The following is a 21,913-nucleotide window of genomic DNA, read 5'->3' as shown; positions in this document are numbered from 1 at the left end:
CACCCGTCTGAGCACCTTACCAATGTTAAATTAAATATGTAATTTTCCTAACGATTCAAGGAGGTCAGTATTATGTGTCCCACTGTACAGATGAGGAAAGTGAGGTTAGTTAACTTTCCCCAGGTCCACATTTAAGAAGTTGTGGAGGGACTTCCCTGGCAGCGCAGTGGATAAGACTTCACACTCCCAATGCAAGTGGTCCGGGTTCGACCCCTGGTCAGGGAACTGTATCCCACCTGCATGCTGCAACTAAGGAGCCCGGTTGCTGAAACTAAGACCTGGTACAACAAAATAAATAAATATGAAAGAAGAGAAGAAGAAGAAGAAGAAGAAGAGGTCATGGAGCCAGAATTTGAATCCAAACAGTCTGACCCTAGAATCGTGATCTTAACCACAGTCCAGGAGGCCAGAGGGAGGATTTAAGGCACTGAGACAAACCAATAGAAAGACGGTTTAAAATCCCGGCAGCACAGCAATCAGAGCTGCTGTGGATTCCCTCCAGTTCCAAACACACAGAGGTCCTGGATACATATAACCAAAATATGTTTTAAATTTTGAGCCAAGTTGCAAATCATGAAAACTCCCCTGGTGCAGGAGGCAAAAGGAGACTATAAAATGGAGCCGACAAGGGCTGGAGAGCCAGGCAGATATCGGTCCTGGACATGGGTCCCCGTGACACACACAAGGTGCAGCCAGTTCGCATCACACAGGGAGCAGACCTGTGTGATGCGAACTGGCCTCTGCAGTCCCTCGGAAGGACTGCCTCCTCCATGAAGAGAAGACTGGGGGGAGAATCTCCCAATGGCTCAGAGAAATGGCCAAGAGGCGTCATCTGCCTGGGGCACCAGAGGGAAAAATGTCTCCAGTGTGAAACTGAAATCCCAAGACTGAGGTTCCCAGGAAGGGGAGTCTGAATGTAAACTACCCTCAGGGTGCCAGAACCCCAAGCTGTGGAATTCACAGAAAACCATTCACAGGTTGCAGAGGCAAACGCAGATCCCCTTTCTTTGCACTTCCACGCTCCAGGCAATGGGATTCTTACAGAAAAAAATTAACCTCCACTGAAAAGAAGTCAAAGCTTAAGACTATAGGAGGACAGGACCCACCCTAGGAGATCAGCAGAGAGCACCCTGGGATGCACCCCTTCCAGGATTTATTTTTCTTCAGCATACTCATATGTGATGGTGTGTTTTAATCTTTTTAAAATTGAAGTATAGTTGCTGTACAATACTATGTAAGTTAGGAGTATAAAATATAGTGATTCACAACTTCTAAAGGTTATACTCCATTCATAGTTATTGTAAAATATTGGCTGTATTCCCTGTGTTGTACAATACATCCTTATAGCTTATTTTATCCCTAATAATATGTACCTTTCACCCCCATGCCTATACTGCCCCTCCGCCTTCCCTCTCCCCACTGGTAACCACTAGTTTGTACTCTATATCTATAAGTCTGCTTCTTTTTTGTTATATTCACTAGTTTGTTCTATTTTTTAGATTCCACATATAAGTGATGTCACGCAGTATTTGTCTTTCTCTGACTTATTTCACTTAGCATAATGCCCTCCAAGTCCATCCATGGTGCTGCACAGCTCTCACATAACTCCAGTCCTTCTCTCTCTCTTTACTTTGCATGATTTCTTCAGAGCACTTATGGGAAACTAAGTTATTTAGTTTATGTTTACTTTATTGTAATAGGAACATTTCGTTCTTTTTTACGGCTGAGTAGTATTCCATTGTCATAGGTGTTGGTTTTTAATTTGCCTCTCTCCCTAGAATTTAAGCTCTAGTGTTGAGATTTGGTTTTTTCATTATTCCATTCTCAGTACCTAGAACAGCGGCTAGTGCATACTAGACATTCAGTAAATATCTATTTATTACATTGTGAAAATCAGTAATATATATTGCTTATGGCCACGTACGTAGATGACATTTAAACCTAGGTAGGGAAGAATTCCAGTAATATCAGGAGACAGGTTCCCTCTGGAAAGAGAAAAGACAAAGGATGGGGACAGGTGGTGATGCTGCTGTCCAACTCCGTCTATAACAGTCTATTTCTTTAAAAAAGGATCTGAAGCCTTAAGGCAAAATATTAACATTTGCTACACCTGGGCGGTGGGCACGTGAGAATCTTGCTTTCCCTGTGCTTTTCTGTGTGTTTGGAATATTTCCTGATTTAAAATAAAAATAAGTAAAGGAAGGTATTTGGGGAATGAAGGGATGTGTTTGCGGCTCCCAAGCACCCCCTGGGGCCTGGAGGCTGCTGATCCCACATCGGAATTCCGACCACAGCCCTAATGATGTCCAAGAGCCCCAAGGTTAGGAGGTGCCTGGTTTGTTCTCAGACATTTTGGTTGCCGAGTTCGGCAGTAGAGGGAACCAGTCTCAGAGAAGCGACTTTCCCGGGTAAATCCCTCTGGAATGAAGCCTGGGTGAGTGTGGGGCCTTAGGGTGGGACTGGGAAGGAGGGAGGTTGTTTTCACTCCTTCTTTGGGATTTATGAAAAATGACCACTCACAGGCCATTCTGCAAAAATGCAGGAATTCACTTAAAGACACCGGCTGCCAATGCCTTTGCAAGGTTAGGGCTTTCTGGCTGGGTCTGAAGTGGAGCTGGACCCACCATTTGCTCCACGGAGGAGACCTGGGACCTAGATCCCTTGTTCACTGCCTACTGGGTGCCATCCCCTGCCGGGTCACCTCAGGGGTGGGTCTGCAACCACCTCTGCCACTCGACCAGCGCTCAGACCCTACGCATCAGCCCGCATGCTCCCCCGGAAGCTGCTGGAAGCCAAGGGTCGTGGGGGTGCAGGTGGGCTTTCCCTCCCCAAGCTCTCACACGAGAAAAATGGAGCCCATCAGCTCTGGTGGGCTCTCTGGGCCTTACTGAATTCTTTCAGTCACTTTGCAAATGATCGCATGCCGGCTGGTTGATCCAGGCAAGTTAACCTTTGCTAAGTGTTCATGTTCCTTAAGCACCTGGCCAAGGCGATACAGGAGTCTAAGTAGCAGGCCACAAATGATGGCCACATGAACAATTTCAATTTCTCTAGTGGCCACATTAAGAAAAGTACAAAGAAGAAAGTGAAATTAAATTTTTAATTAATAGACTTTTTTTTTTTTGGCCAGTTTTAGATTTACAGAAAAATTGAGGAATAATAAAGATTTCCCATATATCTTCACCACCACCCCCTCTCCCCCTCACATCATTGCCCTGTTAATGACATCTTGCATTAGTGTGGGACATTTGTTACAATTAATGAGCCAATATTGATACATTATTATTATTATTACTACTACTATTATTATTATTAGCTAAAACCCATAGTTTACATTAGGATTCACTCTGTGTGTGGTACAGAAAACACAACGCACAGGTTTTGACAAATGTATGAATGACAAGTATCACCTTCACAATATCATACAGAATAGTTTCATTGTGCTCACCTATTCACTCCTTTCTCCCTCTCCCCCCATCTAATACTTGACAACTGCTGATCTTTGATATACTCCTAGTTTTGCTTCTTCCAGAATGTTACATGATTGAAATCATATAGCATATATCTTTCAGATTCTTTCACTAAGTGGTTCCTCTCACTTAGTGAAATACCTTTAAGGTTCTTCCATGTCTTTTTATGGTGTGATAGCTCATTGCATTTTAGCACTGAATAATATTCCATTGTCTGGATGGACCCCAGTTTCTTTTCAGCCTTTCATTTCAGCCATATTATTAATTTTAATAATATATTTTACTTAACTCAAAATATCCAAAATATTATTTCAGCATGTAATCGATATTTTAAAGTTATTAATGAGACGTTTTTCTTTTTTTATACCAAATCTTCAAACTTCAGTGTATATTTTATATTTCTAGCCCAGCTTAATTTGGCTAACACCATCTTTCGAGTATTCAGCAGTCACAGGTGGCTAGGGGCTACTGTATCGGACAACACAGATCTCAAAAAGGAGAAGATATAGCCCCAACCTTGGAAACTTTATAATCTCATCAGAAGAGATCGACTATCCCCTCTTTTCACCCTCAATGGCTTGAGAATTGTATACATCTCTTTCCCACAGACAAAAATATATTCAAAATTTTGATAGCTTACCTCTTGTATTTTATTTCACCTTTTTCCATGAGAAAAAACTTTTTAATAATTGTTTTATAATGGGCACCAGGTCTCCCTCATCCCCTCCAGATCTGAACCATGATATGTCTAAAGTAGCTGCTTAAATTATACAGGAGCAACCCAGCCAGTGCAAATAATACCTCCCCTCCCCCTGGAAGGTACATTCTTCTTACAGATTTTTCACATGAAAATTTGTTTTATTCAACAGGTACTAGATGAATATCCAGGGAAGCAGTTTTCTTTCTTTTTTTAATTAATTTTTATTGGAGTATAGCTGATTTACAATGTTGTGTTAGTTTCTGCTGTACAGCAAAGTGAATCAGTTATACATATACATATATCCACTCTTTTTTTCATGTAAATGCTAGAGTTTATTTGCCTTTCTCCTTCTCATTGTCCCTTGAGTGTACAGTGGAGTTTTTCAGAGACTACATGTTGGGGATTGATACAAGACCAAATATGGAATCTAACTAGTTACTATTAGGTAATATACTAAAAGATTTGCAAAAATATAAATCAATTCCGATACATATTTTAAAATTTTCTTAGTTTTAATTCCTTATGTATTAAATATGTCAAATATAATCTGCATAAACAAAGCTCTTTGGAGTCCTCAGTAACTTTTAAGAATGTAAGAGAGTGCTGAGACCAGAGAGTTTGAGAATCACTACTCTAGTGTATTGTAGACACTGTGCTAAGTTCTGAGGAAACCAAGATAAATGAACCTGTAACTCAGTGAGGCAAGCCATCTGAGATACCCACCTCCTGATGTCTCTCTCCCCCTCGCCGTGGCCTTTGTATGGGGGCCATCACATTTAGGTAATATCACTGAAGGTGTCCTTCCCTCCCAATAATAGAGAGACCAGGTGCTTTAGTATCTAAAATGAGATATTTTATTTGGGTCAAAAGGAACACACAATTCATGATTATGATGTCACAATCATGCTGTGACAGTCATGGGCAAACCAGGACAATGTGATCACCCTAGAGAAAAGTTTTCTTTGTTTTCTTGAAAATAACGAGATACAAGTTGGGAAAGTCCCCATGGGAGGAAGAAATCTGGCTGCTGTGCGTATGTGGGTGATGATTCTGAGCACCTCTGGAGAGGGAGGGAGGCTACAGGGATGAGCAGCTGGGAGGAGGCCCTGAGAGAGGAGTCCCAACCAGAGAGCTGGAGTAGAGGCAAGAAAGAAGTAGGGCATCCCCTTAGCTGTGCCTCATATCCTGGGGGTCGGGCTCACCTAGGTCAGGGTATAGCCATGCTCTTTCCAGCTGACTGTCCTTTACTGAAAATTGAAATAACAAACAAAAATGCTTCTGAGTTGTGGAAGGGTAAAGGATAGTGGGGTTCATTCTGGAAGATTTTGTGAAGGTACCAGGCCAACAGAAAATGATTCTGTTTATATGGACTTGAAGCCCTCATCATCTTCCAAGAGAAGGAGGGTAACTCTATCTGCATTGAGTTTGACCATCATTTTATTTCATTTCTTTGTAAGTTTCTAAGAGAATTTCTAAGATGCCTGATGAGTGGCGTTTTAGAAATGTCCCATATTTTAATTATCTTAAAATGAGCAGGAGGAAGTAGGTGTTGAAAGGAGAAGCTAGAAGCACCATTTCCAGATTTGTCCTGGAAAGCTGATGGCTTCTGACAAAGGATACAGATGACATCACATCCCATAATCTGAGTATCATCAGATCAGCATCAGCATCATGGCAACCAGGCATCGAAACAAGCTCAAAGCCCAGCTGTGTGCAGCTGACTGAGTGCACTGGCCCGGCCCCAGAGGTGTAATGCCTTCAGGAGCCACAGGACGGTTAGACATCACATCCTAAACTCTGGCGGGCTCTGAACTGCAGGTCAGGAGACCTGGGATTCAGAACCAGCTTAATCACTGGTTAGCTGTGGGCTTTGCCTTTTATTTCTATGTTTTGCATCAGACAATTGAAGGTAATAAAGCCTTCCTAGGATGCTGTGAGGATCACAGGTGAGTTAGTCCAAGTGCTTGGAAGCAATCAATAATGTAAGGCAGCTCTGTGTGTATGCGAAATCAACCTCGCTGCAGAGATTTCCTAACAGCCAGCAAAAGGTCTTACTTTAATAAAATAATGATTTGGTCACCACTTAGAAAATGACCACGATTCTTTTAACTGCTGAACTGGATTAAAAAGAGAGTGGGGGCGGGGGGTGGGGGGGTGGGTCGTGGAGAGGGAGGAAGGGCAGGCAAGAGGAAGAGAGCGAAGATAAAATTAGACAGACAAGATTGGTTCCCTTAACTCGGAATTCAATCCTGTCATCTCCTTGACAACTGGCCCTGCCGAGGGACAGGGGGCAGAGGTCAGATCCCAGGGGGTCACCTGTCTCAGCAGAAAGCCAGGCCTGGGGCCTGCCTGGTTGGCAAACTGGAAAACCTGAAGTGGGAAGCTCCTGGCCAGCCTGCCTGTGCCCACCATGCAGATGTGGGCACGGGAGGCAGCAAATGCACGGGGTGCTGCCTCGGGATGGGGGTGGGCGCAGAATGTGGGGAGCGTCCGCAGGGGAGCAGGACTGAACGAAGGTCCCAGGAGCGTAGGGACAGACCCCGGCTAGGGATAACCAGGAAGTCCTGTCCTGCACTTGGAGCCTAGAGAAGCTTCCAGAGCATCCAGGAACCTCCCCACCCCTTCCCAACCATCAGAGAAGCAATGCCGCACGGTCTCTGTAGTGCCCGTGTGATGGGAGTCGGCTTTGGTGACCTCCCCATTCTGGGCCTGACTCAAATCCCAAATTCGGATGAGGTCTCAGATGGGCAGGACAGGCTGCCTGGTCAGCGTCTAGTCCAGGTGCCTTCCACCTTCTTGAGCGGTGTTGACGGTCAGGCCACCAGTTCATAAGAAACCACAGGCTTAGGCAGATTTGACCTCAGTATCGATCACGCTAAGGCACAATGAACAGACGTGGAAACTGCTTTCAAAAGACCCATCTTACTGATCTCTCAGCCCCAATTCTCTGTCTTCCTTACCTCCTCACCCCATGTGGGCCTTCCTTTCCTCCCTTCCGAGCTCTACACCTGGCTTCTGCCCCGACCAACCCTCCTCCATTTAAAGACACACATCTCTCTGCAGATTACTTGGCATAGGCCGGGGGTGTTTACTCTTCAGTGGACCCCAAACCTGGTCTCACGTCGAAATTGCTTAGAGACACTTCCCGAAACCCAAAGCCCCAGGTTCCAGTCCAGAAACATCAGTCAAACATCCAAGCATGGAGTCTGGGTAGCGGGATGGTTTTGTTCTCCCAGTGATTCTGATGCAGCAGGTTGGGAAAACAGCGTTAGGAACCACCAGACCCACAGGGAATCATCACTCTTCTTCCTGCAGCAGCTAATGTTTATTTTTTCTAAACAGATCATTTAGAGGATGCTTACGTTACAGAGTGGACCTCAAAGTTGGCATGCACTTTTAAGGAAAAAACTCAAAGAAATTTCACACTTGCTATGCTGGATGCCTCAGTCCACACACCCACGCAGAATATACACACTCACTCCTCTGTGCCATTAGGGGGCTTTGTGGGAAAATGTGAAAAGGGCAGATCTGATGTGTTACCTCTCTCACGAATACTCGCCTTTTAAAAGGACCTCAGGGAGTAGAGCACATAAACTTCTCCGGGATGAAATTAGACATAAAAAGTGATAGTGGGACTATAGACAGGGTAGAGGAGGCAACACTTGGGAGGAGCAGGAATTCACCGCCCTTCCACTCATGCCAGGCCGTAGGTATAATGAAATAGCAGTTCCCATTTACAGAGCTCCTGTTCAGTGGATACAGCATCTCCGCAAGCTAAGCACTGCCCTCCCTGCCTTATCAATGATGCTCAGGGCTGTTAAGCCTCTAAACACCCACCTAGCAGATTTGCCTCCAAGTTGCCAGGGCCCTGTTCTCCCCTTCCTACGACAGGGCCTCTCTGTAGGAAGCGAGCACCGGCTGAAGGCAGAAGACCTGTCCTGAAAAGGCAGTGACAAGACAAAGTAGCCTCTGTTCCCAAGAGCTTCCCAGGTGAGGAATGGCCCTTTGGAGTCAAGAACTCCAGGGCAAATCAGGAAGGTCGGGCGTCTGAAAGCCCCCAGGAAGCTAATCCCCAGCAAGGGTGGGGTCTGGTCTGGCATCCCTAAGTGAATTCTCCTGCTTTTGTGGCTTCCCAGTAACCTGCTTACTGTCATCGGAGCAGCTGCTCCTATTTGTTAAGGTCCGTAGATGGGCCATGATTAGGTTTCCGGCCGGTCATAACATTATACCTGGATCATATTTGGGTTAATCGCCTGACGCTGGGCTAAGGCCCTTCCTCTGTAACAGGCCCCACCCCTTCTGAAGGCTGAACCCCTCTTTCCGAGGGACTTGGCCTGTGTGAGTTGTGATGGGCAGTGGGGTTGTTGTCAGGCATGTGGTTCACGGCACCGGAGGGAACAAAGGGTGATAATTGGAAGAGGAGCCCGGCGATTGCCCCTCTCTAATAAAACCTCCTGGACAGCTAGCATTTTGGAAAAATAAATGGCAGGGAGACTAAAGAGAGTGATGTCTTGGCACCCGGCTCCCCAGAGTGAAAGCCCCAGAGACCCGCTTGCCTGACTCATCCAGGCTTGATGTACTGTCCCACCCCGCACCTCTGCCAAGAGCCAGCTACGGACCTTCCAAATCTCTCCCGAGTCTCATTACTATGCAGACCAATTTTTCATTCATCTGGAATCCACTGTAGCATTTTAATGTGGAAAGCCTGCTACTCCATTTCTCTCCCCTGAAGAAAAATGGCTTAATTTCTCTAGCTGATAGATTTTTTTTCTGATCCTTCAGACAGTAGAAAAAGGCCCTGGAAAATCAGCCTTTGGACTATCCACAGACATTTTATGATGGCCATAAACAGGGTTGTGGCGGGGTGACACACCAGGCAGCATCCCAATCGGTGGCCTCAAAACTGCTATTATCAACCTGCAAAAATGATGGTTAGATAGATACACAGATAGATAGATGATAGATAGGTGATAGAGGACAGATAGATATAGATAGATGATAGATGATAGATAGATAGATAGATAGATGATAGATAGATAGATAGATAGATAGATAGATAGATAGATAGATGATAGATAGATAGGCAGACAAATGGGTAGGGGATGGATGGATGGATGAATGGATGAACAATGAAAGAAGCTGTACTTTCCCACCGTATTTGAAGCATAAAATCCTTCCCCATATTTTTTCCGGCAGACACGTGAGACCTGATACCAAATCAGTCCAGACTCCCCTACCTACCCACCCATCCCCAAATTGAGACAGATTTCATCAGTAGAGGAAAAATCTATTTAGGAAGGAAATTAGAGGCAAAATTGGGATTAATCGTTTTAGCCATGTTTTCGATTGTTCGCTCAGCCCACAAGCCTCAGATGGATGAAATCAGCCTGCCCTGTCTGGGGTTCTTCCTAAGAAGCTGAGGATGGCCTGGTCTGGCCTGGGGCAGAAGGGACCAAGGGTAGGAAAAGGCCAAGCCCACTTCTGGATGAAGACTGGAATTTCATTAGAAGAGTGTGGTAATTTGAGGCACAGACCCTGACACCAAACCACTTGGGTTCAAAGCCCAGATCTACCATGCACTAACTTTGTGACTTTGGCAAGTTCCTTAATCTTCCCATGCTTCAGTTTCCCAGCTGATAAAATGGAGAGAGTGATAGTATAGACCTTGGATAGCTGCGGGGATTTAATGAGTTAATTTGCCTAAAGTGCTTAAAAGAGAGGCTGGCACGTAGCAAGCACTACGGGGGGTAAGTCAAACCTCTCCTTTAGACTGCCCACTCCCCATACTAAGTAAGTTCACTATACAAAGATGAGACTGTAACCCCAACAAGAAGATAATCAAATTTAGTGACCTCAGCCTTAGGTTCAAGGCTGAAAGTTGCTCTTAAGCATCATCATCTTCCCTTACACTGTTGATTGATCTTCCCTAGGAGCCAAAGCAACACACATTCAAAGCAATAGCTCAATCTGGGAACTACCCTGGTGGCACAGTGGTTAAGAATCCTCCTGCCAATGCAGGGGACACGGGTTCGATCCCTGGTCCAGGAAGATTCTACATGTCGCAGAGCAACTAAGCCCACACGCCACAACTACTGAGCCTGTAATCTAGAGCCTTCGAGCCACAACTGCTGAAGCCCACACGCCTAGAGCCTGTGCTCCAGGAGAAGCCACCACACTGAAAAGCCCATGCACCGCAACAAAGAGTAGCCCCGGCTCTCCACAACTAGAGAAAGCCCATGTTCAGCAACGATGACCCAACACAGCCAAAAATATAAATAAATTTATTTTTTAAAAATTATATACCCTTTAAAAAAAAAGTAGCCCAATCTGGGCCTGGACTCAGAACTCAGGGGAAGTGAGTTCTAAGACCCAAGGGCTTGAATGTCCAGGGCAGAATTCTCTACTTTCAGCTGCTGTGGCCTTGGAGGAACCCCTGGGCAGTTCGGTGTCCCTCAGAAACCCTGGAAGAGTCGGCACATTTTATCCTGCTGCTGCTCGATTAAAATGCCTACATTCTTAGGCACGACTTAGAAGTCACCCAATGCCTACGTTAATGTTAGATGCCTCTTTGTTAAATGTGCTTACTGATGCATGGCCTCTCTTGGTCTCTGGCACCTCAGAGGAGCTGAAGTTATAAAAGCAGAAGACAAGAGAGTGTTAACATTGAACTTTACGGTGCAAAAATATATACTATTGCAAAACAGAAATAGACCCACAGACAGAAAACAAACATGGTTACAGAATGGGCAAGTGGAGGGGAGGGGTAAATTGGGAGTTTGGGATTAACAGATATGCACTACTATATATAAATAGCTAAACAACAAGGACCTACTGTATAGCACAGGGAACTCTACTCAATATTTTGTAATAACTTAGGGAAAAGAATCTGAAAAAGAACATATATATATATATATATATATATATATGTACACACACACACATAACTGAATCACTTTGCTGACACCTGAAACTAACACAACATTGTAAATCAATGATACTTCAACTTAAAAAAAAGTTCTGATTGTTTTGTTCAGGTGAGACATGTCTTCTCCAAAACAAAAACAAAACAAACAAATCATGTACCATAGTCTCTCAGTACCCCTCATCTGCATACGTCACAGTGACCAGTTAGAGAGTCAGTTTCGAAACTGAAATACCAGTTGCTGATTAACCTTGACCCCCTGTCCAGTGCTCTCTGCTTCTCCTGCAATGGGAACAAGCTAGAGCTCTCCCTGCTGGCCTGCAGTCACGACAACTAGTCTGCGTGAAGCCAGGACATTTTCTTGGGAGAAGAGGAAGTAAAACTAGAGCATGTCAACATGATGGAGTACTATGTTGCCATAAAAAATGATAGGCGTGTGGATTGAGTCAATATATGGAAATGAGTATGTGAAATAATGTCAAATGGAAACAAGAAGAACACCCGATAGTTTGCACGCACTGATTACAACTCATCAATAAATATGTCTACATACTCATAAGCAAGGACTGAAAGGAAATTTAGAGTAGTGTAAAGAAAGGATTATTTACTGGACTCTTTTTTTCTCCCATAATATCTTATATTTTCATTTTTTATGAGAAGAACAGGAAGTTTGGCCTTAGACCAGCAAGAGTAGCATTTAGCTGCTGATACAATTGCTCGGAGAGGATGGGGCATTTGCTGTCACTGAAAATATGCATCAAGGGAAGTTATCAGCCTGAAAACACAGAGTTTTATAAGCTGTGCAGACTCTGCCCCAGCAAGGCTGGCTGCAATTCCAGGCTCAGTGGGGACTCCAGGACCACTGGACAGAGAACCAAGCTCAGGGATGGAGAATACGGAGGAGGCTTCGAATGGATACAGTCTTGCTCTCTACCTAGTTCACATTTTGCAAAGGAGAGTGACCACATTGTCCTGGTTTATCCAGGCACAGCCCTAGCTGTGCCCATGGTCTTAGTATAAATATTAATTAATTAATGCCATCCCTTTTATCACAGGAGTGTCCCTGTTAAGATTATAAAGTATACAGTCATCCCACTAAAAGAGGCCACATGGGCCCCAACTTGCTGCCTAAGATGTAAGGAATACCTGTACTTGGTACACTTGGGTACACAGCTGCTCTCCTTCTCACCTCACCATGACCAGGGAATGAGGATGGTGTTTCTGTCCCCTCTTTACGAGGATGCCCAGCCGTGGGTATGTGTTGGGATTGCTGGCAGAGCTGAGCTGGAGCTGACGACCGGCTCATTTTCCAACACCATGATCGATGATGTCACGTTAGCAGCCTGAGATCAGCACAGATGGGAGTATTTACACCATGGAAATCAGGAAATGTTACTAACCTGGGCTTTTCTTTTTAACCACCCCCCCCCTTCCCTGGGAGGCTAGCTGTAAAATATTTAGCTGCATGCCACAGATTGCTGGAGTCAGTGAGGCCAGAATGGAAACCATCTTACAGGACTATGTGATCAGACAGGTCCACACTTAGCCCCCAGCCAAAACTCACAGCCACATTTTACACTAAATACCAAATAATAATCAGAAAACTGTGGGATGTGGAGGTCCCTTGCAGAAGGGAGAAAGGGACAAGCATCTCTTTTTATTTTCCACACATATGGAATGAAACAAAATGAGAATGCAAACACAAATCACAAATTCAATTGTCTCAGAATATGACAGCTTGACTTATGTCTGCTACCTGACAAGGTTATTTGCATCCTGTTAAAGCAAGTAAGTGACTGGTGAGCCATTGATACAGCACTGAGTCCTCCCACAGTGACATCTTTGAATCATGACTCTTCTTTTACCATACAGGTCACTGTAAACCCCTGCCCCAGTTGACACCATGACATGGGTGTCACTATAAAAACTGGCTTATTCTTTGTCACCGACAACACCTTGTTAATTTCTCCTTCCTGGTATCACCTTCCTCTTGCAGCTCCTCGGTAGAGCCCTTTGTGAAAGTCAACATTTCATGGTCACGAACAATTCATTGCTTCCTGCCACACTCTATTTATTGTCAGCTCCCTTTGTAACCATGGCAGACATACGATGAACTCCTCAAAAGTTTTAAGAGGTTTTTAAAGTAACTTACTTTACTTTAAGTTACTTGCACTTCAGCACTTGGTTAATGAGTCAGCTAAATCCAAAGGGTCAATGAAAGAATTGAAGGTGAAGGAAATCCTGGTCTGATCATGGAACTCAAGGTACTGAAGGAAAAAGAGTGGGAGGGATGGTCCCCAGCACCGATTTCACAGTAACCATGTGTGCTCAGTTGTGCAGGCTTTGAGGTTGAAAGGAGACCTATGCCTGCATTGACAAAGCATCTCCTGGGTGCAAAGTACTCAGTGTAGTGGCACAGGATAATTCAGAAAAATTAGGACACGTGTTCTTTGCCTTTATAAACTTACAAAAGCGACTGGATGGAGGCAGAGGATATATTGAGGTGCTAGTGAATGGGAGAGAGAAGACAAACCAAAATGACAATCCTTGACTTACCGTCGTGATGGAGGGAGGCTAAATTAATCTAGTGTTTGTGGCTGGATTTGATTAATCAGGGCTATCTTCTGGAGGGGGCTTTTGAGCAGGGCCCTTGAATGTATTCAACTGGCAGCTATGGGGGGTTGTAATTTCATAAGCTGAAACTGAACCAAAGATTAGGGAATTGTAGAAATGAGAAAAAGATCTTGGCACATTTTTCTTTAGTTCAGCTCTGGTTATTTCAGAATGCTCTCTGACAACCTTTACCTTTTTTTTTCTTAATGACAATTGCACTATTGTAAAGTTTCCCCAAATTTAAGTGTGTCTAGGACCTATGCGGAAGACTTAGAACAGATCATGGTACAACTCCTAGAGTGACGGGTGTGCCCCCACTGGGCTTTGTTTGTCAGCTCCTTCCACCAGCCTGTGAGTTTGCTGAGAGTGGGCATCATGCCAGGCTCTGGGGTTACTGTGCGCCCAGTGCCTCGTAGGCAAGGGAGGAGCGGCCTCAGCCTTGACCGAAGGCTCGGATGGTGGTCATACTTGACCCTGGGATCACTGGGACCAGAGATTTATTATTTTTATCATGTGCAAATCCTTGCACCTCCCTCAGGCAAACTCATTTCTCCCAGGAGACATTTATCTACCCATGTCACCATCTTACCATCAGCCAGAGCACATACCCTTTGTAGGTCCCTTCATTCCCTAAGAATTTAAAGTTTTATGATCATTTACGTTTCAGATTATGTAGGGCAAGAAAAAAAATCTTTGAAATAGGAACATTTCTTATTAGTGATATACAAAGAGTTGGGTCCAGTACAATCTCATGATGCTGAGTTGACACAGACTTTAAAAGAAGGGGGGGATGAAGACTGAATGGTTCCAGTTATGGGCAATGGCACTGATTTCCATGTTACACCTGCATTTCTGCATGCCCACAGCAGTCAGCTTTAAATTATATAAGCATTTGAGGAAAAAACTATACACTTCATATAAGATTGTATTTCTGTAAGCCCATAGTTCACAACAAGGGGACTGGGGTGATATTCTCCAGATATGTGTCCCTTTCCTTTGACACAGTTTGGGCTCATTTATCAGGCCCTGGAATAGTTCTTTCTGTGGATGGCTGTGCTGTCAGTGGTGTCCTCAGTGCCTTCACAGAAGCTCCTTAAATATCTGCTTGTGTTTCAGCACAGCGTTTATATCATACATCAATGAGTGATCTTCTCATAACAGATCACCTGCCTTTGTATTCCAAATTTGACAAAATGTGGTATTTGATTTTTTTTTTGGGGGGGTACACCAGGTTCAATCAACTGTTTTTATACACATATCCCCAGGTATTTGATTTTTAACCTATCACTCATAGGCAGGGTAACAAGCCTTAAAAGAAGGAGTTGAACACTATATAGTTCCTTTTTTGCCTAAATGCTTTTTGTGAACATCAATAATTTAAACTCAGGTGAAGTTTTCTGAAATTCAATTTCTTTTTTTTCATTAATTCTGATAAATAAATTGACCAATTTTCTTGACTCATGGCTCATTAATCTCTATTGCCGGCTCTGAGGATATTTCTCTGTAGACATAGTTTCTGAACTTCTCACTAGGGTATGTGAGTTGTATTTAAGAATTCCCTTTTTTCCATTGTGTACCTGGATTAGCCTTAGACTTTAAAAAAAATGGCACTTAAGTGATGCTTGGTCTCAAATAACTGTGAAGGTAGAGCTGATTTGGGGATTAAGGAGTAGACAGTAAAATCACAGTGTGTTTCAGCTTTAATTTGTTTGATGAGTAGTCAGTTGGGGATAGCCACGGGTTAGGGCCTGAGTCTCTTTGGGATAGTGGTAGTTTTTCTTTCTCTCTCCAAAAGCCTACTCCAATTTATTGTCTCAATGAAATGTGAAATCCCAAATCTCAATGGACTTCATTTTAATTTCTACTCCAGTCTAAGGATTCCACTCAACAGATTGTACTCCAATTCCTAAGAGGGCATGTAAGAAATTTCCTGGCTTGGACAAAATTCTCCACAAAGTCATAGAGCTAGTGGAAACTTCAGAGATTACATAGTTCAATGTCTTCATTTCACAGATGAGAAAACCAGAGTTTAGAGAGGTCAAGTGATCTGACCAATGTCACTTAGCATGTTAATAGCAGAGCCAGGGCAAGACACAGCCAGTGCTTTGTCCATCACAACATACTCTCTGCCTACTATACAGACCACCTTGCTGCTACCTTCTCCTTTTTATTAGACTATCTCTTACTCATCATCCTACTTTCCATGAGTCAGCTCTTTCCTGGACACCCATTTTATATTTTGCCCTTCTATTGTACCATGGAACATTAATTTTTATTTGATTTCTTACTAATTGTCTTCACGAATTATGGTATAAAGTTGGTGCTCTCATTTTTGCTTATATCTATGGTTTCTAGTCTCTGCTTTGACCCTGAAACTTGAATCCTGGGGGGATCAGCTAGCAAAGGACCTGGATATTAGTAAATATTCATCTACTTCTCCATTGATCCTAGGTTCCTCACTGTCTTCTAATTTTCAACCCATTGCCAAGTCCAGACCCGTAACTTTGAGATATTTTTGATTCTTCTAATCTTGGTCACTTTATGGATTTGCTGTCGCTGTCCGTGGTACTGATATTGGCAACAGCCTTGACTGTACAGCCTGAGTGGGAAACACAGTTAAGAATTCTCATAACAGATTTGATTGCTTGATAGACTATTTGTTCAAACAAAATTAAGTAAAACAGCAATTAGAAATTATGATTCTTCATGTATACTTAAAATAGACATATCAAAATGAATTCCCCTTTTCAATGACTCCCCAGAGAAGGAATGTCAAATCAAGTGGGTGGTAGCTAGTCACGTACTGGTAAATGTTTAACAAATCTTAAACATTTTTCTCCAGGGGAAAAATATGATTTGTAATGTTTTCTAACTTCCATGATGTAAATAATACTCCCACAATGGCTTACTTCAAGCTACCCAAAGATGTCACTGAATATGAAGGTGGGAGGAGATAAGTACAACCAGCTCTTTTGAGCTAGTGGAAGCTGGCTCCATCACACCACTGGCCATAGCCCAATATTGCATCTCAAGTTATCCAGGATGTTATGTACCTCAGGTGGTCCAGAACAAAACCATCTGGAAGGAAATGTCTCTGAGATAAAGCTCTTTAGTGAGATCCTAGTGTAAAACCTAGAGAGCAGTATACATCTCAAGTGCAACAAGGGAGACAGAGTTCCTAAAAAAAGATGATAGATACTATTAGGAGTATTTTAAAAACAGGAATGAATTAGGATAAACATAATCTTGGTACTGTAAAAATAAAAAAGTTGGAGTCCTGTCCTCATAGTCTGTGGATGGGTGGCATGTGGGCACATCATATTGATTTAAAGGTATATGGCCAAGACAAACTCCCTCAGTGTCTCCTGTGATGAGATTTTCTCAGCTGTAGGTTGGAAGAGTGATATCCAAGTTCCAGGAGGTGTATTGAGGTTCATTTGGCAATCACAGATAAAAATTCACTTTTTTAAATACTATTTTTATTTCTAGTTTGTTTAAATTAAAAAGCTATTTAATATTTTGGCAATGATAATAGTCAGTACTATCTTTTGGTTACAAATGACAGAGACCAACTCAACCTAAAAAAGTGAGACATTAATTGGGAGAAAATTGGGCACTTCATGGAACAACCAAGACCCCAGAAGGGCAAGGATTCATCTGGGATTCAGAAAGAGTTGGAACCAAGAATATGACAATATCAGGACTGCTGTCTGTCTCTTACCTCTGCTTCATATGGGTATCAACTTCATTCTTTCCTCTCCCTATGGACCTCATTTCTCCACAAAGATTCTTTCAAATTTTGAAACTTAACAGCCACAGGGGAAAAAAACACTGCACACTTTTAGTCCCAAATCCAAGAATCTCAAAAAAGAGATTTATTGTCCCAACAAAATAACATCTTTCTTCTTGGACAAACCAACTGTGGTCAGAATGGTAGGACAACAAGAGAACCATGTAGGGGGTGGGGCAGTTCCTAGGCAAGGGATGTTGTTGGGTAGGAAATCCAATAGGCATCTATGCCACTTCCTATTTCTACACGTCAGAGGATTGGTCCACAGTACTAAGGCTCTCCTGATATGACTCTTAACAAATCATACTCAGAAGCTCTCATAAAACCAAATATTCATAGCAACCCCATGTTTTTTTTTTAAAAGTACTGCTACCTGGTGCTGAGCCAGTTTTTTCCAAACCTGTTTGGGCATTAGATTCATGTGAAAGGCTTTAAAAATGTTCAAATTCTCAAGCCCACTCCATTTCTACTTAATTAAAATCTTTGAATGTGGGCCCAGAAGTATGTTTTATAAGCTCCCCAGGTGGTTCTGTTGCAGCCAAACTTATGGTTGTCCATTGACCAATGTTTTGAAGTCCACATTCTGGGCTCTAAGTGTATATGTAAATCAGGATCTCAGGGGAAATAAGAGTAAAAAAAAAAAAACTGGAGAATTTGGAGAGGGGATGTAGGGAATTTTAGGTAAGGAAAAATAATTACTCCACATGACAGGCAGAACTCATTACAGGCATACCTTTCCTTAGCCAAAACCCTTCAGTGATTTTGTGTTTCACACTTCAGAATTTTTCAAATATTAGAAGGAGAACACAGTTGGATATGCCATATATTATCTAATACCCTCAAGAGAATCTGTGGGAGAATCCTATAATCAAACTTTGATATTTCTGCAGCAAAATGTATGAATATTTATACCAAGTAGGATAAATAAAATATTATACACAGCCCTGTGTTATTTCCATTCAGATTTAGCTACCAAGTGGCTTCAAGTCAGGTCACTGGCAGCAAATGAGTTATGAAAACACTTCCAAGTTGGAGGCATCATACAACCTGAATTCAAAATATATTGCAAAGCTATTGCCATCAAAACAGCTTAGAACTGGCATAAAACAGACATATACTTATATAACATATATATATCATATATACATGACATTGTATGTCATAAATATATACAACTTTTATTTGTCAAAAAAGAAAGATAAGAAGGAAGGAAGGAAGGGAGGGAGGGAGGAAGGAAGGAAGGAAGGAAGGAAGGGAGGGAGGAAGGAAGGGAGGGAGGGAGGAAGGAAGGGAGGGAGGGAGGAAGGAAGGGAGAAAGAAAAGAAAAGACAGAAAGAAGAAAGAAGGAAAGAAAGAAGGAAAAAAAGAAAGAAAGAAAGAAGAAAGAAAGAAAGAAAGAAAGAAAGAAAGAAAGAAAGAAAGAAAGAAAGAAAGAAAGAAAGAAAGAGAAAGAAAGAAAGAAAGAAAGAAAGAAAGAAAGAAAGAAAGAAAGAAAGAAGGAAAAAAGAAAGAAAGAAAGAAGAAAGAAAGAAAGAAAGAAAAAGAAAGAAGGAAGGAAGGAAGGAAGGAAAGAAAAAGAAAGAAGAAAGAAAAAGAAAAAAGAAAGAAAGAAAGAAGAAAGAAAAAGAAAAAAGAAAGAAAGAAAAAGAGAAAAGGAAAGAAAAAGAGAAAGAAAGGAAGCTTTCAGAGCTTTTTGGATTTCCAAATTTTAGTAAAGTATTTAGGGACTTATTTTTAAGTCAATAAAACTACATTTGAAAAGGATTAGAGAAAGTGAAGACCAACATAATCAAAAGCAGTTCCTAAGAGAAGCTGGACCATATCTCACCACCTCCACTCATGCCTCCCTTTAGGTCATCCTCCACTCTGCTGCCATAAAGGCTCAAGATCATCCTGCTTAGACTCACCCTCCATCACCCTAAGAATATGCCCACTCTCCATACACGGTCTTCCTGGCAGGACCCCACATGACCTTGACTCTTCTTCTGGAGTCTCATCTCACTTTATCTTCTAGTCTTATGCAAATATGATTTTTCACATGCTCCTCCCTCCTCCCCTGACATCTTCTTCCCTTCTGTTTACATGGGAAACTCCTATTTATATCTCAAAAACCCTTCTTGGGTGTTGTCTCCTCCATGAAGCCTTTCCTGAACCTTCCAACCCCATCCCACCAAATAGTAAGTGTCTCCCTCTGCTACACCCCTTCTCTACATTGCCACACCTCGATGACTGCCCTGAAAGTGGTATATTAGATTAATTTATCTACTTGCTTTTCTTCCTTTTGAAGGCAAGTAGGGCTTTTTGTCTCTATACCCAGTGCCAAGGACAGAGCCTGAGATATGTAGGAGATCCATCTCTAAGATGGATTTGAGTTCTCCTTTGAGGCTGAAATTATAGGAGACAAAGGTTGAAATTGTACAGATCCCCAATAATAGGAGCCACCAAGAATTCCAGTAGGTTTCCTTGTGAGTCTAACTCAAACCCAAGGACCCATAATAGAAAATATTCATTGAGCACTTGCTTTGTGCCAGACTTCATCTCGTTCCCATGATAACTCCATGAGGTGAGTACGTTCTTACCCTCATTTTTCAAAAGATGAAACTGAGACTTTAAAAGGTTAAAAAATGTGCACCAAGTCACAAAGCTAGAAAATAGCCAAGGTGAGATTTAAGCTACCTCCCAAAGATGCCATTTTGATGCCCATCATAAGCATCAAACAACTTTTCCCTCAGACCTTGTACTCAACAGGCCTCCACATGGGTGGAGGGAAGGTTTGTTCTACACTGGAGGGTTTAGGGTGTTGGAGGAGGCCCACTGGCCAAATATTTTCCAGCTGATGTCAAAAATGTTACTATTAGTGATTTAATCTTTGGAGGGAATAACAGAGTAAGTTCCTAGGACTTCATCATATGAATGACATTAACAGACATATCCCTGTTGTAAAAGGAAGGTAGTCACAAGGGCTTTTGGTCACGAGAGAGGGTGGTGAAAGTAAAGATAGGGGAGTTATCACTGCAAACGTCGGAGATGGGGGAGACAGTCTTGAAAAAGAGAGCTGGACAGCAAAGACCAGCTTTGCTGATTTTACAGTTTGGCTTCTGGACCCCACAGATCTTGTCATTTACCACAGGGAATTTCTCTGGCCACTGGGCACATCAGGCACAAACCTAGAGCCCCTGCAAAGAACAGAACAACCTGGGAAAAGAACCAACTCCTCCAGGATGGACTTTAAGTGTCTTTATTATGTTGCAAGCAGTTCATCCATACTGTGGGCTTTCTCCATCAAGCAAGCGCCTTCCTTCAGAACAAACCAGGTCCCAAATCCACCCAGAAGGATTCGGCCAGAAGGTCCAAGCACGTGTCCACCCTTGACTCATCCTAGCTCACAAAACCATTTTTCTCCGACTTTACAAGCCCATGCGTCTGCTTTTTGTTCCTTCTCTTATCTCTGCTCCCAGGCCATCCTCCCCGCCATGAATCAATCTCTGTTTCCCACTGTCTGACTTCTTAGCCTCAATACTTCTGCTTTCTCTCTTTGCTCTCTGCAGGAAACCGAAGTCTCAGATTTCACCTCTGCTGAAGCCTGACATCTTTTCAGCACGTATCAGAGCATCCAAGAATTCTTCAGACTCTAGTTTCCTCCAGCACATGTGCTTGTCAGCAACCATCGTGAAGGGCGTCCAGCTCAGGGCAACACTCGGAAGCTATTTCGAGCGGTCCCTCATCCAGGCTTCACACACGGGGTGCAGATTTACCTGCGTGTCATGCAGGTTTTAGATCCAACTGAAGGCTTTGCCTTTGTCCAGTCAAGTGGGGGGTCAGCACCCAGCTCTGCCCTGTTGACCTGACGTGCCCATTTATAAAGAAAATGCCTCTTTGCCTTTTTAAAAAGAGATGCTCGTAGCTGTGTCTCCACATGGAATGCTCCCTGTGCCAAAATTAAAGATGGGAGAAGAATTAAAGAGAAGGGCTAATTGCTTTCCCCCTGGAAGTGCAGCAGCTCAGCAAATATCAATTGGGACCTTACTAAGCAAGCATGTTGGGGGCCTCTGCTCTCCTGAATCATAGGTGTTGAGCCGAAAGGAGCCTGGAGTTCTGGTCCCCTTATGGCACAAAAAGGCTGCCCAAAGCCACCCAGCCAGCTAGTGGCAGAGCTTGTGTTAGATCACTGGTCTCTGACTCCCCAGTCAATATCCTTCCAACCACGGGCCAGAATTTCTTATTTTGAAAACCAGGAACATGAGGAGCCCTTTGTGGAAGTCATTCACCTGCGGCTCAGAGAGGAAAGAGCCCCTGGAGAAGGGCCCTCCCCTGCAGGAACCAGGGCCCCTGGTGGGACTTAAGGTGTGGAAACATGAGAACCTCCTTCAGGAGACCACACGTGGGGTGGCCCTACCCACCGGACGTCCATCCAGGGG

This window comes from Hippopotamus amphibius, chromosome 11, assembly GCF_030028045.1.
Source record: "Hippopotamus amphibius kiboko isolate mHipAmp2 chromosome 11, mHipAmp2.hap2, whole genome shotgun sequence".
Classification (NCBI taxonomy): domain Eukaryota; kingdom Metazoa; phylum Chordata; class Mammalia; order Artiodactyla; family Hippopotamidae; genus Hippopotamus; species Hippopotamus amphibius.
The sequence above is the reverse complement of the archived record's forward strand: the minus strand, read 5'-3'. Positions refer to the sequence as shown.